Source organism: Mauremys mutica, chromosome 1, assembly GCF_020497125.1.
Source record: "Mauremys mutica isolate MM-2020 ecotype Southern chromosome 1, ASM2049712v1, whole genome shotgun sequence".
Classification (NCBI taxonomy): domain Eukaryota; kingdom Metazoa; phylum Chordata; order Testudines; family Geoemydidae; genus Mauremys; species Mauremys mutica.
The window spans coordinates 124,392,737-124,414,431 of NC_059072.1; the positions used below are offsets into that span (position 1 = coordinate 124,392,737).

The 21,695-nt window shown below is 42.1% G+C and overlaps 1 protein-coding gene across 5 annotated transcripts in view; it reads right to left on the minus strand.

Moving 5' to 3' along the window:
- PACSIN2 (protein kinase C and casein kinase substrate in neurons 2) overlaps positions 1-21,695 on the minus strand; it is a 138,123-nt gene that overhangs the window by 81,042 nt on the left and 35,386 nt on the right. The window contains exon 1 of one of the 5 annotated variants that reach the window (XM_044994488.1): positions 7,057-7,137. The exons of the other annotated variants lie outside the window; for them this stretch is intronic. The gene's annotated coding sequence lies outside the window, so the exon portion shown is untranslated. Of the gene's footprint in view, positions 1-7,056; positions 7,138-21,695 lie in introns of those variants that run through there. 5 annotated transcript variants of the gene reach the window in all.

Here is a 21,695-nt window from a genome sequence, read left to right on the forward strand (position 1 = left end):
CATTAGCTGAACCACAACTGAACCTGGATTGCTAGTGCATGGGCTCTCAGGACAAATTACCTGGTGGCCTCTTGCTGGTGGCCACTCACATTTTCCTAGAATACTTAATAAGCTTTAGGAAAAATAAATATGCACATATACACATCCAAATCATTGTCATTTATTTACAGCTAGCTAGTATGTTAGTTGTAAAAAGTGATATTAAACATACAAAGCATCACTTTTCACAGCAGACTACTCAGCCCTGGCAAGCCTGGGAACAAATTAAGCCCTGGTTGGGGGGATCAGGGAAGGCAGGGGGGGCCTGAGGTGATGGGGATGGATGGGTGGCTGAGGGAGGCAGCTGTGGGCCAGAGCCTGAAGCCCAAGGAACGGGGCCCAGGAACAGAGCCCAAAGCCACGCGGCTGGAGTCTGGGACTTGTCGCCGCACATCCAGAGTCTGGGGGTAGAGCCCGAAGCCCCACAGCCAGAGCCTAGCACTCCAGGGCTGAAGCCCAAAGCCCGAGCCCCACCACGCCAGGAAGGTGGGGAACTCACTGGCTGCCTGCTCCTACAGCGCTGTGCCCCAGGTGTATTCAGGGGGGTGGAGGGGAACCCTGCTGGCAACCCCAGCAAACAGCTCCAAGGGAGCAAAGAGTCTTGTGGCACCTTATAGATTAACAGACATTTTGGAGCATGAGCTTTCGTGGGTGAATACCCACTTCGTCGGATGCATGTAGTAGAAATTTCCAGGGACAGGTATATAGAAGCAAGCAAGAAACAGGCTAGAGATAACAAGGTTAGTTCAATCAGGGAGGATGAGGCCCTCTTCTAGCAGCTAAGGTGTGAAAACCAAGAGAGGAGAAACTGGTTTTGTAGTTGGCAAGCCATTCACAGTCTTTGTTTAATCCTCAGCTGTTTTTTTTTTTAAAACTGTAAATATTTTATTCCCCAAAATTTTGTTCACTTTGAAAAGTTTCCTTCATACACTACAATAAAAAAAGGAGGAAGGGAATGAGGGTGAGGGAAAGGAAGGGCAAAATAAACTTTCCCAAATGTCAAACACATTATAAATAAAGTACAACTCCAGAGCATAATTTACAAATATAAAATCCCATAGAAATGTATGTACAGAGTAGTACATTACATACAAATATGTATAAAAATATTCACTGTGTTTATTCTCTTGCTAAAAGCTGTATGGCTAGATTGTGTCTCTTTGGTACTAAGCTTAAGTAAAACGATTCTTTTACAAAATTAAGGCTCTGATTCTTCAATATACAAAGCATAGGCAGCCTGGCGAACCCGCATGGAGCCACTCTGTATCTAAAGGGGTTCTGTGTGGGCAAAGAATCTACCCAGGCATTGTACACTGCAGGATCGAGGCCTAAAGCGATTACCTAAACAGGCAATCATGGACGTAGGAATTTTTAGAAGGCACTTCATTAGAAATCTCTTCATTCAGCTGATGGCAGTGTATCCTGAGCAATTGTGGGGGGGGGAAGCCGCACTGCTTTTCCCCTCCACCCCCAATCACAGACCAGGAGGCTGTGGTCACAAGAAAAGCCACAGTGGCCACATTAGGATAACGCTGTGCTAGTGTGTCTTTCAGGCCAATAAGATATTTGAGAATAGTTAACACCGCCTTCCCACCATTCCTTTAAGCCCAGGGGTCGGCAACCTTTCAGAAGTGGTGTGCTGAATTTTCATTTATTCACTCTAATTTAAGGTTCCGCGTGCCAGTAATACATTTTAACGTTTTTAGAAGGTCTCTTTCTATAAGTCTATAATATATAACTAAACTATTGCTGTATGTAAAGTAAATAAGGTTTTTAAAATGTTTAAGAAGCTTCATTTAAAATTAAATTAAAATGCAGAGCCCCCTGGACTGGTGGTCAGGACCTGGGCAGTGTGAGTGCCACTGAAAATCAGCTTGTGTGCCGCCTTCGGCACCCGTGCCACAGGTTGCCAACCCCTTCTTTAAGCCAGTGTTTCTCAGTGTAGTCCATGTACCTGGCCCAGTCCCTGAGATCTCCTTGACACAGTTTAGGAAGGCAGCAAGCTGGTCCCTGGTATCAAAAAGGTTGAGAAACACTGCTTTACAAAATCTCTGTAGTTAACAAGCAGAATCCGATTCTTCATATGAGGAGACAGCAGTCAGGTAAATATTGGAAGTAAAATTAAATTAAAAGGTTGAAACCTAAGTTACTTTTACCATATTACAAAAGGCTGTATTTGTTATCTTTAAAAGCAGATACATTAACTCCCTGAAGTATGTTTGCTATCTAAAAGTCCAGTACTACAGCCTGGTTCCCTGATCAATAATGCTTCTTGTCAAAACAGCAGTTCTTAGCGAAAGCATTACTGAGAGGCCCTCAAGGATTCCACTGCAGAACAATCCATGATGCAAAGTCACTTAACACTCAGTATTGAATCAAGACTATCCAACTACTAAATGAGAAGTGTTCTTGTTTATGGGTACAAAATGTCACTATAGATTGTCTGCAAAATTCCAAAATCTAAACTTAATTACTTTTTAGTTCTACGTATATCAACACACACACAGGTATCAACCAAGTACTGGGAGAGAGAGAGAAGTTTTCCATCTTTGATTTCTCTATCAAATAGTTTCTAGAAATGCAAACTCAAATTCCTAGTAATTATGAAGTCTGGTGGAGTGTCTCACCACTAGAGTCCACTTACTGGTCATGCTTCTTCGAAGAATACTGAATGTTGATGTCTACATAGTACATAATGCAGTGGCCAGGAAAAAAGGACAGATAAACCATATGTAAAGAGTAGTTTACTTTCAGGAAAATGTATGTATAGCGTTGGACCAAACAAGTGTTTCCATTTTATTTGATTAGTGTATAAAAGTAACATTCCTAGGAAGCTGCTTAAAAATAATTTTCTTAATACATTTGCCATTGATGACCCAAATATTTTTTTCAGGTTTCATCAAGCACAATTTCTAGCATACTTCAACTTAATATAGAACATTTCATGGCTAACTTGATTTAAGGTAGTCCGAGACTTACTAATTTTGTCAATACAAAGAAACTTTTCCCAAGTCTTTGGTTCAAAAGTATTTTGAAGTGATTCTATGTTTTTGAATCCTTTCAAAGGCACAGAAACTGTGCTACAGTCTGTTTGCCAACTAATGAACAAGAATAACTTAGCAAAGGCAAGCTACAGTATGGTAAGTGTGACGCAGCAGCCTCTAGAAGCTCTCTGAAGCCTGAACGTTAACAAAAAGCAGTGCTACCCCTAAGAGTCCATTACCTGAAGTTTCATATTCCAGCATTCACACAATCAAGTCTACATCCTATATGTAACTGCTTCCTTCTAGTTTCAGTTTCTAGGAAAAAAAGCTTAATATTTTAGAAAAAAGGAACAGAAGGGTAAAAAAAAATGTAGAGTAAAAGTTGAAGTCTTTACTAAGCTGCTATCACAGACTGCACACAATCCAGAGAGTGGGGACCAAGAGCAACGCTGAGTAGGTCTACACTGTAATGTAAACCCAGGGTTAGTAGAATTTGAGTTTGCAGTTTGCAGAATTTGAGTTTGCTGGGTTTGTTAACCTAGGGCTTGAGTGTCTACACTCATTTGTAACCCCAGGTTAGGAATTGTTGAACCCTGGGTCACAACTTGATGCTCCAGGCTCTACACTGCATTCTGCAGGACTGAGTCCAACCACCCATATCCCAGAATTCCTAGAGCCCTCCCAAAAAGGGGCCACTCTAGCCCTTTGTTTGTGGTGCAGTTTGGGAAAACCTGACTGTCCACCAAACCTGACTATCCAGAGGACAAAGAAAATCAGCCCCTGGGTTTGTGGGATACTTTTGGAGGACTTCCAGAGCACAAGTCCAGTGTGGCCACATATACACTGCAAAGCAATAATTCCTGAACTTGGGTCAGGCGTACCTCAGGCTCAGACCTTCCATACCTGTAGGATTCTTGGGAACCTGAGTCCAAGCCCTCAGTTAGCATGATTTGTGCATTGACAGAAATGGCATTACACTTGATCCAGAGTTTGACTTCTGAGCTTACACTGCAGTGTAGACTTACCCACTGCCACCATCAAGCTAGCCCATGCTCCACATTTCTCTAGATACGGGGTTTATGGAAAGACACCTTCTTGAGCAAGATTAGTAAGAGCAGTTACTATGTGGTGGGTTCAACTCCTGCTGTGGACAATATTTGCTTTTGAATTAAGACGTTCATTATGGTCCACAGAATACAGAAAGAAGTATCAAACCTCCTGACAAATACAACAGGAGTACGGTTGCCAACCCTCCTGGTTTTGCCATGAGTCTCCCGGAATCAGGCCCTATCTCCCAGAGGCTACTGCAGCCAAACTGAGAGATTTTGGGTGCTAACAGTCCGGCAGCGTAGTGGGGCTCAGGCAGGCTTCCTGCCTGCCTTTGCCGCTCCCGGAAGTGGCCAGCACCATCCCTGCAGCCCCTGGGGGGTGGGGGGGGGGAAACAGGGGGTTTCTGCGCGCTGCCCCTGCCCTGAGCACCGACTGCAGCCAATGGGAGCTGCGGGGGCAGTGCCTGCGGGCAGCGGCAGTGCGCAGAGCTCCCTGCTTTCTCTCCACCCCCCGAGCCGCTACCAGAGGGATGTGCCGGTCACTTTTGGGAACCACCCCTAGTAAGCGCTGCCCCCCTCACCCTCTCCCACAACCCAACCCTCTGCCCCAGCCCAGAACCTGCACCCAAACTCCCTCCCAGAGCCCACACCCTCTCCGGCACCCCAACCACCCTGCCTCAGGCTCAGCCCGGAACCAGCTCCCACATTTTGAATGCCTCGGCCCCACCTCATAGCCCAGAGCCTGCACCCACCCCCGCCCCCCCCCGCATCTCAACCCCCTGCTTCAGCCCAGTAGAAGTCAGTGAAGATGGGGAAGAGCGAATGAGTGGGGACGGTGCCTCGCAGAAGGGGCGTGAAAGGGGTAGAGCAAGGGTGTTTGAGTTTGTGCAATTAGACAGTTGGAAACCCTAAACACGAGTAACAGGATGAAGTCGGGGGGATTAGGAGACAACCAGCTCTCCCACCCTGACAGCAATTCTCCTCGGCTGCTGTAATAGGAACCATGAAAATATACAGCCAATTTGTTGGGTAATTAGGTCCAAAATATTAAATATAAACAAAACAGAAATGTACATTTTTAAACTAAGGCTTTTTACAAGACTCCCTGTAATATAATTTTTAATTTTCAAAATGACCGTTTTGGTTTCAAACACTAATATTGCAACTAATGCAAAAGAGCTAGAAAGAAAAAGTAAACAAACATTTTTGACCAACCTGAGTGAAATGTAAATAAGTGAAACAAACATCCTAAATAATTTAGTAATTTGAAATTGTAGTCATTTCTCCGTTTCAGTAATCTGAAACACAAGCAACAAGAAAGTTTAAAGCTATTTCCAACTGCTTGTTTACTTTAGAAATAACAGGTATATCAACTGTCCTTCCTTGTTTTTGCTGAAGAATTACTGGGAAGGTCTCAGGGACAATTTGAGTTTTAGTACCTTAATTGAAGGTACTTAGTTGAATCTTTAGTGAAGGCTTCTTTTATTTAAACTGTTAGTTATTGAAGCTAAACACATGTTTAAAGAAAGTTCAGTCTGATGGAAAAACCCCTTCCCATTTCAATTGCCCAACTTTCACTTCCTTGGCTCTTGTGATGTCACCCATTTCACTGCTTCTTCTATCAAAGTCTTCCAACCTGACTGACCTTAATTTCTAACATCAAAAACCAAGCAGAGCTCTTGTGATTGAAATCTTTCAGGCTACATTTATGCCATAAAGCAGCAAAAAGAGGTACAAGACTATTTCTTCCCCACCCCACCCAATCAGGTTACCTTTGAAAAGCATGCAATGGCCAGCAATTCTTTCAAGCAACTTGTTATTGAAAGAAATGAAATCTATTTGGTGTTCCAAATATTAACATTAAACTTCTCTGTAGCAGAGTCATTTTAACAGTGCAAACAGAAACTATTATTGAAAATCTTGCTAAGTATAAATAATTATACTATATCTTAAATCTATTCATTTACAGAAGTATAGAAACCTGGAAGTGTATCACTGTAATCTTTGTCCCATATCGCCTGTTATGCATGACACTGAGAAATAGCCGAACTATTGATTTAACTGGGGTAACTGAAAGGATGGTAAGCTACACAGATGCCCACATATGAAACCTTCTTACAGCAAAAATCTTAATTCAAGATAAGTCTGTACTTACACCAACATTTATGCAGGCTAAATATTAAAAACTGTTTGCTCAGTGCTTTACTCCATCTTGCCATGTAGGAAACTCAGATTTGAAAGTAGTAGTATGACTTCCACAACAGCCAGTAGTATTTGGAAGCATGACAAAGTTATGTTGTTAGCCCCTGGAAGGTTGAGTTTTTGGTTTGTTTTTGTTGGGCAGGGAGCAGGGGTAAATAGTAAAGATGGTAGAATAAGAATTGGACATGAATTTTGTGTATTCTCTAGCAGAAAGGCATGAAACAGCATTTACAGCAATCTTGGCAAAGTAACTGCTTCCCTAGCTGCAAGAATTACATGAATACACCAAGATTCTATGATTATAGAGGGAAACTGGAAAATCGTAATAAAGGTATTGCCCCAGAGATGAAAACTCTTTCAAGATAAGCTATCAAGCAAGGTATTCAGGAATCTGACAGAGCATATATCACAAAATATAAGCACCTATCTGTAAAGTACTTACAAAAAAACCCAGAAACAATGCTAAGCAAAAGCATAAATCCATAATCTCTACCACAAGTAATATGATCGCCATACTGATCAAGTGAAAGAATGTTTCCATGGATTTTAGCTAATACCTTCTCTTAATAAGGTAGGGTATCATTTTACCAAACTCATTCACTATTTTTTTTCCCCCAAGCTGCTAGCTAAATACCAGTTCAGCCAAAATAGTTTCCAACTATTTGTACTAAGCAGCCGAACCTAGTAGGGCTCTGGAAAAAATTAAAGCTGTTTAACAATTCATTAAACATGCAGTTTGCATAAGGTCTACCTTAATAAAATATACACCTTAAGTAACTCACATTTTTCTTCCAGATGCCAAGTTCAGTTGCATAACTTCACAGACCAGCTTCAGTACCTGACTTTTCCCTACACAGCTCTGTATGACCTCCAGTTCCACAAGCAGAATTCTCTGAGAGCTCATTTCATCATTTCCTGTTGGCTGCTGAAATCCTTGTAGCTCAAACTAAGGTCATTCCTTCACATTGCAGTGCTCTCACAGATCTCAGGGTTTTTCCACAACCATTCCTGATATTTACAGACTGCAGTAATACACTGGGACTGCCTTTCCTACACACTATAATAAATCTGAATGTTCAAAACATAAATCTTTCATTCAAAGTATGAATTCACTGAAGACATTTTTAAAATATATGATTAGTCTAGTGAAGAGTTAAAGGAGAAAGTTTAATTTTTTTTTTTAAACTATACCAGTGAAATTGAAATGCTTGTGGTACCAATTTCACAAATACACATGCACACCCCTAGTTAAGAGTTAGCTATGATGTTTCTATTTTTACAGACTTAAAAAGTTGGATTACTGTGTTTCAGGAAGAGTAGAGTGGGTTATAATCACTAATATACTACTGACACGGAATAGAAGCAAGTCCAAGCCTGTAGGATAAAGCTAACCAATTTCAAGAAAACTAAACTAGTTGCACTTTAAAGTGAAACAGAGCTTTCACTTTTTTCCCCCTTTCCCCCCCCCCTTTTTTTTTTTAAAGTAGTAGTCATTCATTGAGTTTTCATTTAGATCAATTTTACCCCATGAACCATCTCTGGCAGAGATTTCTTTCCTGTCACTATTAGTGAGGACTAACTGGCATGAAATGCTACCGCCAACAGAAGGCTCTGCTTGAAATAACCTAGAAAAACCTAAAGATGAGGAAAGATGAGTAGGGGAAATAAGAAGAAATCTGGCCCTCACTGCAACAGAGCAAACTGAAGGAAGTAAGGAGAGAAAGGTGGACACAGACCTTCCTATGTACGTAATGTCTCACTGGGATTTTTTTCTGAAGGTTAGGATAGGGAATAAAGGTTGTGTCCTTTTCCTGTATTTTCTAAGTCCCAGGTTACACTAGGAAAGGCTTCTAGTATAGTTATACTTGCAAAACCTTTTCCTAGTGTAGGCACAGCTTATACCAGCCAAAACAGTTTGGTTATTATACTGGTTTGCTGAGTGAAATAAGCTATATTGGCAAAAGCACTTTTTTGCTAATATAACTGCATCCATATCAGGACTTGTGCTAATATAGAAATGTCATTAGAAATCACATTCCTAACCAACCTTACTATACTGGCAAAAGATTTAAGTGTAGACTGGCCTAAACACATCTAAACAGGTGTTGAGACTGAGCCCAAGAGAAGAAATTGCAGCTGTCATGGATAGCTAGACCTTCTGTCTCCCAGAAGGATAACAGTCAAAGATAATGACTGCATGAACCATCAAGGTACACCCATCTCTTCAGACACCACACCTCATCTCCCAAAAAACATTAAAGTGCAGTCTAGTAGTTATGCTTGTGCTGTCAAGGTAATAATGACTGTTTATCATTTAGTCCTATTTAGTTGCTTTTTGCAACTGTAAAGTATTCATTTCCAACCCCAATGGTTAAAAAGATCAGACCTGAAAATAATCACTTCTACCTCTATCCAGCAGAACTTTTTTTTGGCACTGGTGCAGAATTTATTGACTCCAGACCTCAGAGGAATGTAGTTTTCTGTACTATCCATATGAAAGACACACCTGGCCTTTCTAATTCTTGTTTCATTTAACAAAACAACAATCTGTTCCTTTTAAATGAATCAACAATGGAGCTTTTTATCCAAACTGTTTCCAAATCAAGATTTGAAAGCCTGAAGCAGGTACTATAGCATTACAAGAAAACAGAAAATTATTCAGATCTGAGACTAAAAATATTAATGACACTCTAGTGCTTAAAATAGATATGAAAATTATATTTGTAATTAACTTTTTTTAAAGCTAAACACACCAAATTGTTCCTTAGACAGTTTACCTTTTGAATCTTATTCACTGCAGATAAAGACAAAGACAAGACAGAGCTTGAAACGAGACTGTTGAGTTTTGGATCATGCTTGAACTCCGTTTAAATGTTCTTCCAACTTAAACCATGGTTCAGATAGGCTCTCTCATTCACTTTTAATTCTAGCCCAGCAGTTCTCAAAACTGGGTCACAACTATTTTAATGGGGTTGCCAGGGCCAGCATTAGACTTGCTGGGGCCAGGTGGGCTGAAGCCAAAGCCCAAAGGCTTCAGCCTGGGGTGGCAGGGTTCGGGCTCCACTCCGCCCTGCGTCATGTAGTAATTTTTGTTGTCAGAAGGGGGTCACGGTGCAAGGAAGTTTGAGAACCACTGTTCTAGCCAATTTCACTTTCAGATTCTCATACATCACCATACTACTGCAACATGAGGTTGCCAACACTGTAAGGGGATATTGATTGCTACATGAATTTACAGAGAATTATAAGCATTTATATTTGTACTGATTTAAACTGAAGACTTCACTGACATTTTTAACTTTTCCTATAGTTAGGTCTTTTTAAATAAAAAAATTACTGCATAATAAATCGTAGGTCTAAAGTACCTGAAAATATTCCTTTAAATACTAATGTCATTAACAAATTCAAAATCTTACAAGTACTTTAGCTAGCAAGTTGAAAGTTTGTTCAGACTTTCTTAAGCCAGTCGCCTTAGAGCTAAAGTAGTAAACTAAAATTTCCACCGTGTACAAAAAGGTGTTGCCTTTAGAAAACATGGAGTGAGCGGTGGATGGGGCCTCAGAGAAGGGCCGGGGTAGGGGTGTTTGGTTTTGTGTGATTAGAAAGTTGGCAACCCTATCTACAGCTTTAATTAAATTAATGTACTAATAGGCATTGTTGTAATCTCTACAGTCTCCCGCCCTTAGAGGAAAAAGTTAAATTTACAATTTGAGAAGAAATCAGATGCAGAATTACCAATCCAAGATACAGTGATCTATTTTTTTGAGAGTTCACTTTGTCACAAACCTCTTGTTCTTTTTTGCTTTAATGACTCTGTTGTCAAGCAGCAACAAGCTGTGCACTATTAACATCAATAATTTGTGTTCCGATGCAACAGGCAACCCAAAGCGGCACTTACAGTTTGTTTTAAATTCAATGTAAAGTATAATTAGTGAACCGCTGGGAAAAATAAAGTAAAGTAAAAATTGGAATGATTTCTGCACCTTCAGGAACAAAGCCATTTTAGAATTAAAGATATCAAACTTGAACCTCAAAAGATGTAATTCAAATCCAACTTCTAGAACTAAACAACTAAACCAGATCTACATATTGTTTCCTCCAGCCTTTAACAGAGCAAAGAGAAGAAAAACAATTCTCCCTGGGACTACAGGTTTATATTATACAGTTAGTCCAACAATATAATAGGAATTGTCAGGCAACCTTAACAGGCAGTGCTACCAGCCCCTCCAACAATTATTCAGGTTTTTCTCCTACATTTGTAAATAAATGTTTGCTAAATTTGAGCTAACATATACATTTAGCTACATTACACACTATGCTCTGATGGTGAAGCACTCAACTAGCCTTCATGCAGAATCAGCCTTAAGTCTACACCACTTCCTTGCCCTCATTTTTACATGCATGATCCTCAATTCCTAGGGTAGGAGAGGGAAAAGGCTTTGAAGCTATCCAAGGAAATCAACTTACAATATGAAACTACTGAGGAAAAGCTCTATGTAGCACAGAAGAGTGAATAGCTTGGCATCTTGGTTACAATACTTGACTTATGGTTATGGTATTCTCTGGTTACTGGAGTGGGTCACCTGACTGGGCACAGAGGGGGCTAGCATTGCAAAACCATAGTTATACCACTACTGTATGCTGCAGTGCACCGGTCAAGCAATTGTTCTCTACTTTCTGTGGGATAAAAAAAAATCTGCTTTTTAAAAGAGTTAAGGGCAAAGAATCTGAGAGTTTAAAGCTGCAATTTTTGCAGGAAAAATGCATTTGAGTGTCACCAAAAATAATGTTTCTATTTGCCCAAGTCAAGAACCTTTGGGGGAAAAAAAGTCATATTAAAGCATGCAGGAAACTGTTAATCAAGTTACTAAAGTGCACAGCTAATGAAGAATTGAATGGACTTATGGTTAATATAGCTATGTGGTTTTAGACTTTGCCCACCCCTCCACCAAGCAGATGATGTGGCTGCAGTGGCAGCTCCTCAGGCAGCAGCAGGTGCTTCAATGGTGGCGGAGGAAGCAAGGTGAGGACAAGGAAGAAGAGGACACCTAGCAACAGCTACTACAGAAGCAGTTTCTGGACTCAGGAAACCAGTATGGATTGATAGAAAAGGATAGTTCTGCAGACCTGGGATGACCAGCAGAGACAAGAATTACAGGATGGCAAAGAAAACCATTTTGGAGATACATGCTGAACTAATCCCAGAGCTACAATGACAACTTAGCAAAATGCAGTGCCCCATACCCATGGAGAAGCTGGCTGTAACTGCAATCAGGAACTTTTACCAGTTCTTTAGCCAACCAAGTCGCCATGGGTAGACTGACTGACTGTTGGGGCCACTGTCAAGCATGTGTGTAATGCCATGGATAAGGTACTGTTGCTCTGGGTTATAAAGTTTGGTAACGCTCAGGAGACTGATGGTTTTGCATGTATGGAATTCTCAAACTGTACTGGGACAACTGAGGCGACCGATGTGCCTACTATTTGCCCCGCCACCCTCGTATCAGGGCTCAGAACTCATTAACAAAATTTCTTCATGGTGCTCCATGGATTTGTCGACCCCCACTGCAGGCTTACAAACAAAGGCTGAGTGGTCTGGAAGGGTCCACGATATTAGGATCTTTCGGAACTCAGCTCTATTTAAATTAGTGGGGAAAGAAGCATTTGCCTCATGTGAACATTGCTCTGGTTAACCTGGGAGGATCCAGGATTATCCTCTGCTTCCCTAGTTAATACAACCATTCACAGGCCACTTGATTAGAAGGAAGAAACTGTTTAACCGCCGCCTCAGTAGCTGCAAAATGACAATGGAGGGTGCATCTGTATGTTTGAAAGGGAGATGGTGCTTGATGTGGAATAGGTTGGAAGCAGCATAAAAAACCCCAAAGAACATAGCAGCATGTTGTATTGTTCACAGTATTTTCAAGAGTAAGGAGAAAGTCTTAGCGATAGGTGGAGGCTGACGCAGGGGCATCTCTAGGTATTTTGCCGCCCCAAACACGGCAGGCAGGCTGCCTTCGGCGGCACGCCTGCGGGAGGTCCCCGGTCCCATGGATTCGGCGGCGCGCCTGCAGGAGGTCCGCCGAAGCCGCGGGACCAGCAGACCCTCCACAGGAATGACACCAAAGGCAACCTGCCTGCCGCCCTCGCGGCGACCAGCAGAGCGCCCCCTGCGGCTTGCCGCCCCAAGCACCCGCTTGGCGTATTGGTGCCTGGAGCCGCTCCTGGGCTGAGGTGAAGAGATTTGCTCAGAGGTTTGAGTGGCAGCCAGCATGATGTCCAATACAAAACGCAGACAGCCAGGGTAATATTAACTAGGATGCCTATTACTCTTATTTTAAGTCTCAGGCCTAACGTTGTGTAGCTGAGACTTAAACCCAGCTTTTAACCCATGGAGGGGTAGCAGAGTGTTTTTCTTCAGTTCAGTGTTATAGGAGTGGCAGTATAACATTGTGGTAGTCGCTATGTACCTCGTGTCTTTGCCTATGTTTGTAAAATCTTGTGAATTAGCACAAACTTTTCTCTGTGATATGAAATGTGGACTCCATATGAATAAAGTGTTAAAGTCTTTTATTAGTAAACAATCTATCATGCAACAAACAAATGAACCTTCAACTGTCATTTTTCAGTTTTGTTTCAATTATTAAACATATTAAAAACAATTATCTAATTACAAAGAACCTTTTCATTAACCCAGTCATGAAACAAAAACAGCAAAGTGCAACAGAACAGTGCAGGCCACAACTCAAGGGATGTGTGCGGGCAGAGGGACCTTAAAGTCAGAGGTAAGTACAGCAACTCCTCCCTTAACATTGTCCTGGTTAATGTTGTTTTGTTATGTCGCTGTTCTATTAGAGAACATTCTCGTTTAATGTTGCATAATGTTTGGTTATAATGCCTCCAACCCCCACCCCCAGCGCCTCCTGCCTGCCAGCGGGCCTCGCAGATCAGCACCTCCCCACTCCCTCTCCACACCTCCCACCCACCGCAATCAGCCGTTTCACAGCATTCAGGAGGCTGGGGGCGAGGGGGCAGAGAGGACGTGGCACACTTGGGGGAGGGGATGGAGCAGGGGCAGGAAGATGCAGGGTAGGGCCTTGGGAGAAGGGGTGGAATGGAGGCAGGCCTGGGGTTGAGCACCCCCCAGCACTTTGGAAAGTCAGCACCTGTGCATGCGCCATCCAGAGGATGGAGTGGTACGCTCTAGTGGGATAGCGTGGGTTCATCATCACGTTCAGTTTCCACAGGGAAGTGTTTGCAGCTGCTGCCATACCTCTGTTGTGTCTCCTCCCTCCATTGGTACTGCCCTGTGGAGTGTGAGTCTACATTAACAACGTGTTAACCCTTGAGGGCTCAGCTGAGTGCTAGTTCATCATTTAGCAGCAAAGCAATCCCTGGGAAATATCCCACCTGATATCAACACGGTTGCTTTAGGAGAAGCTCAGGTTGCTCATGAGCAGGTCCCCAGACAATCCTCTGATTAGTGACTGCAGGGAGATTTGGGGAAAGGGGAGCTGCTGCTAACGTGTGTGAGCAAGAAACAAAAGGGGCTCACATAGGACATTGCTCTAGTGGCCCTGTGCACGTCTGTTTTAAATGTAATGGTGGAGGGCTATGTATCGCTCTTCATGCAGATTGGGGCGGAAAGTACTATAGCAACAAACATACTAGACTATCGTAAACAGCCATTGTTGTTTACGTTGTGTACGTACAAGTACAGTATTCCCTGAACATTTCTAGTGTGTTGTAATTGTACAGTATCACCTAGCATTGAGTCAAAAACACCCAGCAAGTGATAGTGGAGTGCCTAGCAGTAGCAGTATTACTAGCAGTAAGAAAATTGGGAAAACCACAAGTTTGCATACTAAATTATATGTTTTAGTGCGTTTTGATGCAGGGGAGCGTACGGTTGACATTGGCATCACTCTAGGTCTTACTATGACCACTGTGAGAACAAATCGGAGTAATGCCGACAAGATCAGGGCTAATGCTCAGTGTGTAACACTGCTTAATGCTACTAAAATAACTCTGTCAAGAAGCAGTTTGATGGAAAACATTGAGCATCTTCTCTCAGCGTGGATAGAGGACCAAAACCAGCGGAACATACCTCTAAGTTTGCTAGTGATACAAGCTAACAAAAAAAGTTTGTATGACAATTTGAAGAGAGACCAAGGTGAAGGATCACAAATAGAGAAGTTCATGGCAAGTCATGGATGGTTTGATCAGTTCAAGAGACGGTTCCACCTGCATAACACCAAAGATGTCCGGTGAGACGGCTAGTGTCAATACTGGAACAGCTAAAAAATTCCCCAACTATCTCAAGAAAATAATTGAGGAAGGTGGCTATTCACATAAGCAAGTCTTCAATGTCGATGAAACGGGCCTCTACTGGAAGAGGATGCCTGAACGGACTTATATTCCCCAAGAGGAGAAGACAGCACCCAGTTAAAAGTAGCTAAAGACCACCTAACCTTGCTTCTAGGTGGTAATGCTGTCGGAGACATGAAGATGAAACTGCTGACAGTGTACTAATCTGAACCACCAGGAGATCAAGGGATTTTCAAAGGAACACCTTCTGGTCATTTGGATATCCAATAAGGAGGCAAGGATAACTGCAGTTTTTTTTTCAGAATGGCTGACTCTCTATGCCATCCCTGCATAGAAGGAATACTGTGCCAAGGAAAATCTTGATTTCAAGATTTTATTACTTATTGATAATGCACCAGCTCATCCAGTCAACCTGGACAACCTGTGTGAAAATGTCAAAGTTGTCTTTCTGCCAGTTAACACATAACTCACCCAACCCAGAGACCAAGGAGCCATCACGGCATTTAAGACATATTTCTTATGCTGTACTTTTGACCAGCTCATCAGAGGCACTGATCGGGAAGGCAAACCTACGATTTGGCAATTTTGGCATGACAACAACATCCTCAAGTGCATCGATAACATCAGTGAGTCCTGGGCTGAAGTTACTCAGGCATGCATGAATGGTGTGTAGGGGAAGTTGTGGCCTGAATGTGTCAATGACTTAAAAGGATTTAAAGATGTTGTCCCCACTATAAAGAAAGATATCCTTGGCTTGGCCAAGAAAGCAGGTTTTGATGAGGTGGAAGAAGCTGACATTACACAACTTCTGCAACCACACAGAAAATGTGCAATCACTAGCCAATGAAGATCTGACGTAACTAGAGGTGATGAGAGCAACAGAAGAAGAGTGCCAAGAAGTAAAAGAAGAGCTAACCCATTGAAATTTGACTGCCAAATGCCTTTCTGAAGCTTTCCAAATGATTGAAGCTGGCTTGCAAATCCTTAGTGATGACGATCCTAACAGGGAACGCAGCTCCAATGTGAATACAGGACTTGGTTATGTAATGATTTGCTATAAAAAAATTTACCAAGAGGAGAAAAAAAAAAAGAGAGAGAGAGAGAAAGCAAAACAATCTCTAGATGTGTTTTTCCAAGTTGGTAAAGTTCACCAAGAACAGCAAGAGGAGCAGCCAGATGATCCACACTCTTCTACCCTCTGACTCCACTACCTCAACAAAGCTTCACAATCATCATTGCTGAGTACAGTATTAAATTGTTTGTTTAAAATTGTTTAAAATTTACTGTATATGTATATGTCTTTTGTCTGGCAAAAAAAAATTTCCCTAAGGCCTAAACCCCCCTATTTACATTAATTCTTATGGCGAAATTGGATTCACTTAACATCGTTTCGCTTAGTCACTTTTTTCCAAGAACATAACTATAACATTAAGCGAGGAGTTACTGTATATGTCTTGGCTCTGCCTCTTCTGGTTTGTGGGACTTCTGGCATGGAATGCTGAGGCCCAAAGTTACATGGGGCAATAAGGCGGCTCAAAAGAGTTGGGTCCCAGGTACTACTGTTCCCTGAACTGGAATCTGGGAGGGGAATGGCCTCTGGGAGCAGTGCTACAGTAGGAAGGCGTTACTGTTGTTCCCAGCAGCTTGTATTGTCCAGGGGCTGCATAACATGGCTGGGGGCTGGTGTGCAATGCTACATTGCCTACTGCCTTAATAGTGCACTGCAACAGGGCATACTGGTTTTGTATTGCCTCCAGGAGTTCTCTCTGAATCTCGTTTTCCATACTATCTTTGGCTATGGCAATGCCCTTTCCTAACAACTACCATGCTGTCCTTCACCACAGCAACGATCTCCCTGGAAAGCTCCTTACTCCATTCCCCTCAATCCTCGGATACTACCTCCACCTCTACAAATTTGGGGGGGGGGGTTAGGGCTATGTAATCATGTCCATGAACATTTCATTGCAAATTTTCCATTTTCTCCCCCTCAGGTTTCACAACTGCTCAGCCATTAATAAGGGTGTGTACTTGCAGGTTTGGCCAGTGCAGGTGCAGAGGTATTAAAAAAATGACAAGTTAATTGTTCATATTCTAGGGAGAGTATAATAGTATTTTTTACATGCATTTCTGGCTTTACCTCGCTGAGATTCTTCCCAGTCTTGGAGGAACCTTGAAGATGTTAAACGGTACATGCACAGGGATTTTTTTCTGTGCAGTATCAGTTGCATAGCTTTGCCATTGTGTCTTGGAGGCTGGGTGGGATTGGGAATTACGTTTCCAGTCTGGGGACAGGGTTGGGAATTATGTTCCCAGTCTGGCTTTGTAGCTTTGCCCCTTATATATAGTTATATGGTGTCAGAGGGTTTAGGGGTGCTAGTCTAGGGTTGAGCTAGGTAGTAATCCTCTCTACATCCCCTTTAGGATGACATTACACTGAAAAGGTGAGTGGGAGGCAGAGAATGGTCTTATACAAGAAGGCAAAGGGCAGACCAGCGAGATACACTGAAGTTATTCACCAAGATGTTCCCCCTACTCCAGAAGTGCTGCAGGAGTGAAGGGGAGTCACAAGGTACACTGGTGGGGATGGCCATGCAGCTATTCCTCAATCTCCAATAAAAATTGAGCAAAATTCTCAGCCTCAGATTTTTATTTCCTCTGCAGACACGTTGAAAGTGCAGAGAAAAAAATATACAGGGCTCTGCAATGATAGCCTGAAGCATTCACGGTTACCAATCTGTAAGAATGTATGCTACAGGGCCATATTCTGATCAATAAAATCTGCCACTTTTGGCAACACTTCAGTGTACTCCCCCTCCCCCCACATGCTGCTCAAATTTGGCACAGCTGCCCCATCATAACAGAGGAGTAACTAGGCCAAATCTGAGTGAGTGGCATTGCAACCTGGTGCACAGGGTTGCCATGTCACTCAAATATGGCATGCCCACCCAAGACAATTAATTGCTCAGAAATCTGCCACCCTGGACAGCTTCTTAGCTTGTCTACATCTAGAGCAGCCTCTGCACAGGGCACTTACAGAGGAGATACTCTGCAGCTTTATATGCCTGCAACATTGATTTCTACCTAACGTAAAGTGAGAACACTAACCCATTTTTTTTTCCTGTAACCACATCTCAATAATTTTTTGCATTTCACTCAAAAGAATGTTTTCCTTATTCAAATATGACATGGGAGAGGGTCGAGCAGAGGCTACGGTTGTCCACCACTGTGAGATGGCTAACAGCAGTGGGAAGGGGAAAGAAAAATAGTACACGGGCATGTGGTTTCCACAGTGTGGTACTGAAAATGGTACCTATTAGTAGCTTTAGCAAAAGATGGGGGCAGATAGCCCAATCAGATTAGCCACCATTTTGAAAGGTTAATGAGAGGGTGAATGGACAGCATGGGCTGATGAAGACTTCTAGCTCACATCTGCCTACAATGGCTGCAGCCTTGGGGCTCCCAGAATAGAAGCTAGCATAAGAACATAAGAATGGCCGTACTGGGTCAGACCAAAGGTCCATCTAGCCCAGTATCTGTCTACCGACAGTGGCCAATGCCAGGTGCCCCAGAGAGAGTGAACCTAACAGGCAATGATCAAGCAATTTCTCTCTTGCCATCCATCTCCATCCTCTGATGAACAGAGGCTAGGGACACCATTCTTTACCCATCCTGGCTAATAGCCATTTATGGACTTAGCCACCATGAATTTATCCAGTTCTCTTTTAAACACTGTTATAGTCCTAGCCTTCACAACCTCCTCAGGTAAGGAGTTCCACAAGTTGACTGTGCGCTGCGTGAAGAACTTCCTTTTATTTGTTTTAAACCTGCTGCCTATTAATTTCATTTGGTGACCCCTAGTTCTTGTATTATGGGAATACGTAAATAACTTTCTTATCCACTTTCTCCACATCACTCATGATTTTATATACCTCTATCATATCCTCCCTTAGTCTCCTCTTTTCCAAGCTGAAGAGACCTAGCCTCTTTAATCTTTCCTCATATGGGACCCTCTCCAAACCCCTAATCATTTTAGTTGCCCTTTTCTGAACCTTTTCTAGTGCTAGAATATCTTTTTTGAGGTGAGGAGACCACATCTGTACACAGTATTCGAGGTGTGGGCGTACCATGGATTTATATAAGGGCAATAATATATTCTCAGTCTTATTCTCTATCCCCTTTTTAATGATTCCTAACATCCTGTTTGCTTTTTTGATCGCCTCTGCACACTGCGTGGACATCTTCAGAGAACTATCCATGATGACTCCAAGATCTTTTTCCTGACTCGTCGTAGCATGGTTGTGTAGCATAATAAATTAAAATCTAAGAAGTAACTTTAAAAATATTAAACTTATATGCTATGGTCCCCTCCATAGGATCAGTCTCCTCAGTGCCGGTCTGGGTTGCTGCCTGGGACTCAGGGTTGGTTGCTGCAGGGCAAAACTGGGCCATGTGCTACCTGTCTGGCATCAGGATCCTGAGTCCTAGACAGATCCTTGCTTTCCAGGGAGATCTCTTTGCTGGCCTCCTTGTGATCATCCCCCACATGACACTTGCTGGTCATCCTGGGAAGGGGTGGGCGCAAAGAGTAGAAAGGAGGGGGTGGAGAAGCGGCCAGCAGGCTGTACAAGCTACCTAGGTTGGGTGGTTGTGCAGTTATATAAAATCCTGTCCAGCGCCTCAAAAAAAATGGACAGGTTACATATCCCTGGCCAGATTTTTTTCTTGTGATTCCATTATAATGTAGGTGCTCCTGAGCTATTTGGTCTCTATCTGGCACTGTTTGGCACCCGGATCGTGGCCCCTCAAAGACATCTGCCTAGGACTATCCACAAGAAGGTCTTTATTCCAGTGGCTGGCCACAAGAGCTTCCAGCACTGATGCTTTTCCCCGGATGGGAATTAGATCCAGGGTCTTGGCATGGCTCCAAGCATCTGCTCAGGGCATGTTGTAGGGCATCTGGAGTTTATCACCGCTATTGTGACAAAATGGAATCCAGGAGCAAATGGACAAAATCTGGCTGTGTGCCAGCTTATAAACAAGAGGGGGGCATCCAATCAACTTGACCCCAGAACCAGGCTGGACGCACAGGTAAACAGACACGTCAGTGATGGCTGACCGTAAAGTAGTATGAGATAGGCATTGGCAGATTGCCAGAGTAGTTGGCAGCAGCATTGTATGCATATGTACAAACCAGACTACTTTGCTTCACAGCAAAGTCAGTTCACTTTAAAAGAGGACTCCAGAGTTCACAATAAATGCAGAGTTACTGTACTAAAATGAATTACTTCATGTGTATGCAAGTGTTCTCAAACCGAATTAAGTCAATTCAATTCCATGTAGACAAGCCATAAAACTAATTAATGTTTAGGACTTAACTTGAGCCTAGACTTATACCTAAAATACCCGTATAATTGTCCATCAAATGTGATACAAGCTCCCACCACCTATTTTACAAGAGGTCATGTTCTGTTTCAATAACACCATAAAAAGTACTACATTTAACATTTTGAAGTGCACAGAAAATATGCGCCTTGGGATATTTGTTTCAAAAGTAATTTTTTATTTCTGAAAGAACAGTGGCCCTGTCACTAATGCAGAGTAACTGAATAAGATGTGATAGCCATAAAAGTGTATTATACTGCTTAAAAAATTAAACTGAATTCATTTTATCTTTTAGCGTAGTAACTGAGTTCTATCTCACTAAAACGCAAATATTTAAAAACTGAAGTTAATGAAAAGAACTTGTCAAGCTAACAGCATTCAGATTTTAAGACAATAGTTTAATGTTCATGCCTTGGGATATTTATATTTCATTGTACCTGGTGGTTTTCTTGTGTTTTTTTTAGGAAAGGGAAAATAGGTGCCCTTCCTTTCCCAATCACTGCCACAGGAGATTGGAACATACAGTATGCTATATAGAAGTAAATAAAAAACTTACTTTTTCGTAACCTGCCCCTGCCACAGAACATTACAAAAAGCTCAGCAACAATGCACTACAGTTTCAAAGAACTGGGGTTGAACTGCATTGCATGATTCATGGACCAGTAAGATTTGGGAAAAGAGGAAGTGCTGTGCTTCTTTAATAGTAGTTACTCCACCAGATCAAGGAACAGAAGTGATGGGCTCTGAAAGCCATAAGAATAATGGCTGTGACTCAGGACATTCAAAATGAAGGAAAAACTCCCTTCCCCCTCATTATCAGAAATGAAAGTTTATGGCCTATTCAATTTTTCATTTTGTATTAAATGAAATCAGTTTAACATCTGCTAACACTGGCAAAAGAGGGGTTGTTGTCAGGGTGGAAAGCCTTGATTTAAACCATTTAAACAATCAGTTTTAATCAACTTTTCCATTTGTACTTCAGTTATTTTATATGCGGAAAGGTGCACTCTCATTGGCTGATATAACCATTAAATGATTAAAACATGTTGATTTACAACTAAATAGAGCCTTCACCTTAGATTTGGTACATCTTTTTGCTACCTAGGAGAGTACTCTATAACTACATATATTTAATTATATAGCTTAATATTTTCAGATTCTTATTAATTGAACTTTTTAGTACGTTGTAAAACGGTGAATGATATATTGCTTACTTAACTAGATAACTAACTAACTGTTCGCTCATGATTTATGTCAAGCTGCATTAGTATGGTAACTGCAATTTAAAACACACAAAACAAATTTTATAGGTTTATGTTTTTTAAATAAAAAACAACCTTAAATGTTTTGGATACAAACTTCAGGTGTTCTTCCATGAGCTGGAGGATAAGGGCAAGTCTACACTTAAAATGCTGCATCAGCACAGCTTCACCGATGCAGCTGCGCTGCGATAGCACTTTAATGAAGACACTCTAAGCCGACAGGAGAGAGCTCTCCCGTTAGCATAGTTAATATTTATGAAAAGGTGGTAGCTATGTCAGTGGAAGAAGCGCTGCCACTGACATAGTGCCATCTACACAGTGGGGTTGTGGATTTTTCACACCCCTGAACAACTTAGTTATACCAATATAGGTCTGTAGTACAGACCAGACCTAAGTTTTCACAGTTGGAGGAGTCATAAATGTTCATAATTTGAGAACTGAGCCAATCA